This window comes from Eptesicus fuscus, chromosome 9, assembly GCF_027574615.1.
Source record: "Eptesicus fuscus isolate TK198812 chromosome 9, DD_ASM_mEF_20220401, whole genome shotgun sequence".
Classification (NCBI taxonomy): domain Eukaryota; kingdom Metazoa; phylum Chordata; class Mammalia; order Chiroptera; family Vespertilionidae; genus Eptesicus; species Eptesicus fuscus.
In genome coordinates this window covers 89,441,109-89,450,097 of record NC_072481.1, presented here as the reverse complement: position 1 = coordinate 89,450,097, position 8,989 = coordinate 89,441,109, and the positions used below count along the sequence as shown (strand labels likewise).

At 46.7% G+C, this 8,989-nt stretch overlaps 1 pseudogene; it reads left to right on the top strand.

Moving 5' to 3' along the window:
• Nucleotides 1–7,488: 7,488 nt before the first annotated feature.
• LOC129150326 (neurofilament light polypeptide-like) lies at nucleotides 7,489–8,771 on the top strand (annotated as a pseudogene).
• The last annotated feature ends 218 nt before the right edge of the window (nucleotides 8,772–8,989 follow it).

Sequence of the window (8,989 nt, the reverse complement as noted above, 5' to 3'; positions counted from 1 at the left end):
ATTGTGCTGCTATAAACATAGGGGTGCATATATCCTTTCAGATTGGTGTTTCTGGTTTCTTGGAATATATTCTTAGAAGTGGAATCACTGGGTCAAATGGGAGCTCCATTTTTAGTTTTTTGAGGAAACTCCATACTGTTCTCCACAGTGACTGCACCAATCTGCATTATGAATTTTTTTTAAGCCAAAATGACGACAATTTCCGGGAGCAAAATCCAAATGAATTGAGAAAATGTTCTCAAGAAAGGCATCTTTACTATTTATTTTGTACATAATAATCAAAGGAGGAGATGTAAGGGGATTACATGAAAGCCACATGTGGTAGATTAGGGAGGCAGCAGAAAGCAACACAGGGAAATCTCTGAGGTTGGAGAAAGAGTAAAAAAGGGACACATACTCCTTTTACATCAGTGAGTACAGGGTAGATAATAATTAACATTTGTAGCACATAGAGATGGTATTCTCAGAACAAGAAAACATTGAGGGGGTTCTGTGGGCTTGTCCTCTGGTGCAGCGGTTGTGGCCTGCGGGGTCTGGAAAAGGGGGTTACTCTGACATCTCAAAGATACGTTATCTTAGATGCCATAAGACAATAGACAGGCTCACTTGAGGTAATGCTTGACCTTTGTCGGGGGAGCTACAGGCTTAAGAATGTGACTAGCTGCAGTAACAGGCTTTTAGTTAGGAATTTTTATGTTGAGACCATCCTATTGGTTACTTTCAGTCTCTGTGTGTAGGGCCCACCATGCAGGCCTCCCCTGCGCTTGTCAGGTATAATATATGGACTCTTTCATCCACAATGCAATTAGAACTAATAACCGTCTATCGTTATAGGCTGTCGTGAGGATTAAATGGGGTTTACATACATATATAGCTCTTTGGGAAATGTAATGTTAACATAAAAACATTCAAACCTGTAAAGAATTTTTGTGATTTTATTTGAGCCAAACTATCTACAATTCTGGAAAGCAGAACTTCAACAGATTGAGATAATGCTCCGGAGACTGGTGGATTACATCTGTATTTATACATTGCAGTCAAAGGAAGGGACGTAGGTGGGTTACATGAAATCCATTGGTGATAGACTAGAGAGGTGGGAGAAAGCAAAGCAGGGGAAACCCCTGGGATTGCATAAAAAGTAAAATGATAGACACATACTCAGGTGGGTGCAGGAACAATTAACATGATAATGAAGGAATTTGTGGTATCTGTCCTGGTGCCCAGCACATTATGTTGTGCCCCAAGGGGTCCAGAAAAAGAAAAGTTACAAGTTACTCAGACATTTCAAGGGTATGTTATTATAGATGCAAAAAGACAGATGGGCTCAGTTAAGGTAAAGGTTGACCTTGTCAGTGAAGATACCGGCCTAGGACGTAACTGCCCACCATAACTGGTTTTAGTTAAAGTTTAATTTCAGACCATCCTTTGTGGTTACTTTAGGTCTCTGAGTTTGCAAGACTGCCATGCAGGCCTTCCCTGAGCTTGTCAGGTTAGCATATGGCCCCTTTCGTCCATAATACAATAAAATGTAAGTTGTTATTTTTGTTAATTTATGTTTTTGTTTGTTTTATCCTAACTGAAATAGGAGTAAACTCTTCTAAAACACCCGAGAGTGTCAAAATCCTGGCATTATTTTTGTTATCTGGTTCTTACATTGATTTTTTTTTTTGACTGTATATCTCCATAAAGTAAAATTGCCCCTGCTTTCTTTCAACTGAAACTATAAGTATTGGGAAGACTTATATACAATTTAACCATTTGAAAGGCTGCTCAGTATTTAAGATGTATTTTTCCCTGAGGCTTTGAGATCCTCAAGACACATTTCCTGACAACTCACAATGAGCTTTGTGAAGCTCTTCACCTTTCATATGCGGACAGACTTGTTAGGGCCAACAAATAAGAATCACAGTGCAGTTGGGACACAGGGGTGTAGTCAGTCGGAAGAAGTCTGCCTTGGCAGGAATCACTTAGTGAATGCAATGGAGACAGCTCTGAGCTGCAAATGTCAGCCCCACTTCCTGCCTCCTGCAGGTCTCAGCCGAGCAGGTGGGGGTCCCGGTACCTTGAGCCACTGAGCAATTGGGAGCCTGGCTAGTATTTATTATTCATAAGAAATGGAGCATCTCAGACATTTGCAAAGCATTGCAGCCCTTAATGAGGTGGGGGAAGCGATCTGTTCCCCGGTGGCCCCCCACTGTCTTTATTTGAATGTGTGATCATTAGACTGCACATGACTCTTGGTGCCCAGAGTGCATTACACCCTGGAGAATGTGAAAATACTTTAATTAACAACAGGAGTGGGCAGGCCTGCTGGGCTCCTTCTGTTACTATCCTCAGGACCTGAAAAGTCAGCACTCCGCCATCACCCCCACTATTTTCATTATCAACAGTAAAGAAAACACTAAGCAACAATTTCATTTAAAATTGATTTGGAAATACCACTAAATACAAGTTATTCCTGCCTCTTCCTTCCTCTGGCTCAACCTTATTAACCAACATCACACCAACATATCCATACATCCACTAGCATGCACACACATGCATGAGACATGAACTTGATATTCTTCTATATTCCACATGCCTTGCAAATAGTACAGTACTCTGGGGTGTATAGGTGGATAACATGCCAAATTGGCTGGGAATATGCATTCATGTGAATACGTAAATTTATATTCATCATTTACTCAGTCAGATAAATTATTCGGTTCATTAATTTAAATAAAATGCTGGCAAATTCCTAGCACTCTATTTAGCTGAGAGACTGGGAGATGATGTGCTTTTGTTTGTTTGCTTGCTTGCTTGTTTTTAAATGTTCAGTGATTTCTGCCTGAACTCGTTGGTTATATTTAAGACCATATCAATACCCAAACAAATTTTCAGACAAGGAAAGAAGGATTGTGATGTCCACTGTTAAAACACAACTGCGATTTTTGAATCTTGCAGTCTATGTCCCGGACCGATTTGTTGCCACGTGTGAATGGGAATGTGAGCAGAGCTGACCGCACGCACATGTGCAGACCGGCCATCAGGGTTGCCCCCGTCGCTGTCTGGGGGCGGGCTTCTTGCAGGATAGATTTATTTGATGGCAAGAACTCTAGTTTCTTCAGAATTTACTAATGAAGACTTACTCATCGCATTGTATCAGTTAGTATTTATTGAACATCCTGGTGTCCCCCATTAACAGTGGCCCAAAAAGCAGTGGGCAATCCAGCTGGAGAGAGTATTGAGGCGCATTTGGAGAAAATTAAATGTTGATGTGTGAACTGGGACTTTAACCTTCTTGGCATTTTGGGAAAGTTTTATTTTTGTTTTTTAGGGTACTATGTTGAAGTAGAATAAATTGTAATCTAGGGAGCCTTTTAAAAAATAAACTTATTATTTTAGAACAACTATATATTTGCAGAAAAATTGTGAAAGCAATACAGAGAATTCCCATATACCTCATACTTAGTTCCCCTATTATGAACACTAGTATGATACACGTGCTACAATTAATGCATCGGTATTGATACATTGTTATTAATTAAAGTCCATATTTTATTTGAACTTCCTTGGTTTTTCCCTAAGGTCTATTTTTTTTTGTCCCAGGATCCCATCCAGGACTCCACATACCTTTAGTCCTCATGTCTCCTGAGGTTCCTCCGGGCTGCGGCAGTTTCTCAGACTTCCTTAGTTTTAATGATCTTGACAGTTTGAGGAGTACTGACCAGACATCTATAGAATTAAGTTGGGATTTGCCTGATGCTTTTGTGATGATTAGACAAGAGTTATGATTTTGAGGGAGGAAAACCACAGATAGAAGTGCCATCTTGACCAGATGCTATCAAGACATACTATCAACATATCAGGGACTGCTTTCCCTCCCCCATAGACTGTTGCCGAAAAATATTTAAGAAACTTCTGGAAAAAGTGGACCTACAAGGGACCTATCGGATCCACTGCCCCACTTCCTGGACTCTTTTCACTCACATGGTTTATGGACCCTAATCACTGTGCAGCATGCCCTTTTCCTGGTACACAGCACTGTCCGCACCAACACTAACTAGTTAAACGATGCACAGAGGCGCGTTACCACAGAGAATATCACTTCGACCTCATTCCAGAAAATCAAGTAGATCTTAATATATGTGTGTGTGTGAGAAGTTTTGGCAATTGAAAAGGAATCTGGCAGGTTTTTTTTTTTTTTTTCAAGCATGCTGCACCTCTACATTTGACTTGTTGGTGATCTTACATTTTAAATGTTCCTGTCACAGCTGAGAAATTATAGGTTTAATTTTTCTTTAACTCCTGGGGTTGGGAACATGAGTATTTCTGGAGCATCCACTCTGCATAGGTACTTTGCATATTGTATCTAATTTAATAATCACAGTAGGCCTATACTACACCTCAGGTACAATCATGTGCACTTTGTAGATGAGAAAGTGGCTCTGGGAGACCAGGCCACATGATTGATGAATGAGCCAGAATGTCTGAATGCCCAGGTTCTTTCTGTGATCCCAGTCTTCCTGGAGCTGATGACAGCGCATTCTGAGTGAGGCAGACAGGCCTCTCTCTATGCCTGAAATTCCCATTAGAAGTGCAAGACTTGGAGAATTTCCAGGCTTCCAGAATCTTCTGGGAAAATGTAAGTTTTATTCTTACAGGCATTTCCATAGCCTTTGCATATTTAAACAATGGTTCCTGCTTGTTTTTATAATGATACTAGAGGCCCGGTGCATGAAATTCGTGCACGGAGGGGGGTTGTCCCTCAGCCCAGCCTGTACCCTCTCCAATCTGGGACCCCTCGAGGGATGTCCACTGCCCGTTTAGGCCCGATCCCACCGGGCAGTCGGACATCCCTAAACGGGCAGTCGGACATCCCTCTCGGTGGGATCGGGCCTAAACAGGCAGTCGGACATCCCTCTCACAATCCAGCCCTCTCACAATCCAGGACTGCTGGCTGCCAACTGCTTGACTGCCTGCCTTCCTGATTGCCCCTAACTGCTTCTGCCTGCCAGCCTGATCACCCCCTAACCACTCCGCTGCCAGCCTGTTTGCCCCCAACTTCCCTCCTCTGCCGGCCTGGTCACCCTTAACTTGAGGTGACCAGATCGTCCTGCTTCTGGCGGGAAAGTCCAAAATCGGGACTGTCCTGCCAAAAGTGGGACGATCTGGTCACCTTACCTTAACTGCCCTCTCCTGCAGGGTTGATCACCTCCAACTGCCCTCCCTTGCAGGCCAGGTGCCTCCCAACTGCCCTCTCCTGCTGGCCATCTTGTGGTGGCCATCTTGTGTCCACATGGGGGCAGGATCTTTGACCACATGGGGGCAGCTATATTGTGTGTTGCAGTGATGATCAATCTGCATAGTACTCTTTTATTAGATAGGATAGAGGCCTGGTACAGGGGTGGGGGCCAGCTGGTTTGCCCTGAAGGGCATCCCTGATCAGGGTGGGGTTCCCTTGGGGCATGGGGCGGCCTGAGCGAGGGGCCTGTGGTGGTTTGCAGGCCGGCCACAGCCCCTGGCAACCCTAAGCAGAGGCCCTGGTATCTGGAATTTATTTTCCTTCTACAATTGAAACTTTGTAGCCTGGAGCAGAGCCAAGCCTGGGGCTCCCTCCCGTGGCTGGCAGCCATTTCTGTTGGGGTTATAATTGAAACTTTGTTGCCTTAAGCAGGTGGGCCTGGCCAGGGTGTGTGGAAAGCTTTGCTTCCCCTGTTGCCGGAGGCAACCCTGGCCTGCTCTCTCAAGCTCCATTCTGCCGCCATTTCTGTTTGAATTTGTTTACCTTCTGTAATTGAAACTTTGTAGCTTGAGTGGAGGCTTAGGCCTGGCAAGGGCAGGCGTAAAGCTTGGCTTCCTCTGTTACCTAGGAAATCTTGCTCTCTGTGGCTGTAGCCACCTTGGTTGGGTTAATTTGCATGCTCGCTCTGATTGGGTGGTGGGCGTGGTTTGTGGGCGTGGCTTGTGGGTGTGTCGGAGGTATGGTCAATTTGCATATTTGTCTATTATTAGGTAGGACTAGAGACCCGATGCATGAAGATGCATGAAATTCGTGCAAGGGTAGGCCTTCCTTCCCCCTGGCTGCCAGCACTGGCTTCCCTCTGGCACCCAGGACCCGGGCTTCCCTCGAAGAAGGAGGCCCCGCCCACCAGCGGCAGCCCACTGGTGAGTGGCCTGGGCCTCCCTCTGCAGGGCGATCATGGGTTGATGGCCGGGCCTCTGACCAATTGCATCGCACATACCTTGGCTGGCCTGGCACCAGTGGGTGTCATAGCTTGATTGTCCGGAAGGTCATCCAGAAGGTTATCCAGAAGTTTGTTCAGTCTAATTAGCATATTAGACTTTTATTATTATAGATTAAAATAAATGTCTTTATCATAATTTTATTACAAAAATTTACAGGGTTTCTCAGAAAGCCAATTGAAGGTGATTATAATAATAAAGTAAAATAGAAAAATACTTCACAGTAATCAAAAATTGATCAATATGAAAACAGTTGCAACCATGAGGCAAAGTAGAGTTTCTCTCTATACTATATGAGGAACTCAAATAAGTGAATGAGAAGAGGAGCAAAGCTCATGAATGGGCAGTTTTCAAATGAAAGAAAAATGGTGAGTAAATGTATGCTATTTAGTATAAAAGATATTCAGACTCTTTACTAATCAAATAAATGCACATTTAAACAGTGATATGGTTTTTGACACATCAAATTGGAAAAGATAAAAAATGCTGATACCCAAGAATAGACTAGGATATCTACACTAATAAAAGAGAAATATGCTAATTGACCATACCTCCGCTACGCCCACAGCCAATCAGGAGCAATATGCAAATAAACCCAATGAAGATGGTGGGTAAATTTGCATATGCAGGCCCGGTGGTCAGCGCCTGAAGCTGCCTGTGGAGTCCAGGTGGCAATCAGGACCGGGCAGGTTGGGCTTGCAGCGCCTGTTGTCCCCCTTGGAGTACAGGTGGCCATTGGGACCAGGCAGGCCCGGCAGGCAGCACCTGATCCCCTTGCGGAGTCCAGGTGGCAATCAGGACGGGGCAGGCCTGGCAGGCAGCGTGTGACGCTGCCCATGGGGTCCAGGCAGTGATCAGGACCAGGCAGTTCCAGCAGGCAGCGCCTGACACTGCCCGTGGGGTCCAGGCGGCCATCAGGACCAGGCAGGCCTGGCAGGCAGTGCCTGAGGCCCCGCGCGGAATCTAGGCGTTGATCGGAACCGGGCAGGCCCGGCAGTCAGCGCCTGAAGCTGCCGGCAGGGTCCAGGGGGTGATCGGGACCGGGCAGGCCCAGCAGGCAGCACCTAAAACCCCCCGCGGAGTCCAGGCAGTGATCGGGACCTGGCAGTTCCAGCAGGCAGCACCTGATGCTGCCCGTGGGGTACAGGTGGCAATTGGGACTGGGCAGGCAGCATGGACAGAGCCTGACATCGTGGGGTCCAGGAGGCAATCCTGACCAGGCAGGCAGCACTGGCAGCATCTGATGTCGCCCGTGGGGTCTGGATGGCTATCGGGGACCTGGGTAGGCGGGGGTGGCCAGGGTCTCCGGCATCACTGTCTGCCCCTCGGCTGCCTGAGGACACCGGTGGAGCAGGCCCAGGTTGAACATTTTAATGAAAATGGGATGCCTGTGCCCCGCCCCACTGCACCCATCCCAGGTGAGGAGAGGGCAGTGGGCAGTTAGGAGGCACCGGAGCTCCTAAGTGGCTGTGAGCAACCTGCAGGCATGCTACCAGGAAGAGGTGCTGAACCATGAGGATGCAGAGGGCTGGCTGATGGAGGCGCACAAAGGTGCAGATGAGGCGGCTCTCGCAGGCGCTGAGCTGGAAAAGCGCATCCACAGCCTGATGGACAAAATCGCCTTTCTGAAGAAGGTGCACGAAGAGGAGATCACCGAGCTGCAGGCGCAGATCCAGTACGCTCAGATCTCCATGGAGATGGACGTGTTCTCCAAGTCTGACCTCCGCACCCAGTATGAGAAGCTGGCTGCCAAGAACATGCAGAATGCCGAAGAATGGTACAAGAGCCGCTTCACTGTGCTGACCGAGAGTGCTGCCAAGAGCACCTATGGGGTGCGTGCCGCCGAGGACAAGGTGTCCGAGAGCTGCCTCCTGCTCAAGGCCAAGACCCTGGAGATGGAAGCAAGCCGATGCATGAATGAAGCGCTGGGAAAGCAGCTGCAAGAGCTGGAGGATAAGCAGAACACCGACATTAGTGCTATGCAGGACACAATCAACAAATTAGAAAATGAGTTGAGAACTACAAAGAGTGAAATGGCACGATATTTAAAAGAATACCAGGACCTCCTCAATGTGAAGATGGCTTTGGACATTGACATTGCAGCTAACAGGAAACTCTTGGAAGGTGAGGAGACCCTGCTCAGTTTCACCAGCATGGTAAGCATAGCCAGCGGCTACTCCCAGAGTTCCCAGGTCTTTGGTTGATCTGCCTACAGTGGTTTACAGACTAGCTCCTACTTGATGTCCGCTCGCTCCTTCCCTTCTTAATACACCAGCCTCGTACAGGAGGAGCAGATCGAGGTGGAAGAGACCACTGAGGCTGCAAAAGCCGAGGAAGCTAAGGATGAACCCCCTTCTGAAGGAGAAGCTGAAGAGGAGAAGGAGAAGGAAGAGGCTGAGGAAGAGGAAAGAAAGGAAGAGGAAGAAGGTGCCAAGGAAGAATTTGAGGATGCAGAGGAAGAAGGAGGTGAAGGTGAAGGAGAAGATGCCCAAGAAGCTGAGGACAAGAAGAAAGATGAAGGTGCTGGGGAGGAGCAAGCAACCAAGAAAAGATTGAGCCCCCCTTTCCTTAATTATTTCAGGAATAATCCTCCTGAAATCAGGTCAACCCCATCACCAACCAAGCAGTTGAGTTCCTGATACTATATGAATTAAGAAGTCAATATATATAACATTCTGAGGTGACTCAGGTTTGACATTAAATGTTATGCTATGACTTTTCTCCTTATGCAGAGTATCTGTTTGCTTGCAGAGTGGCTTCCTGG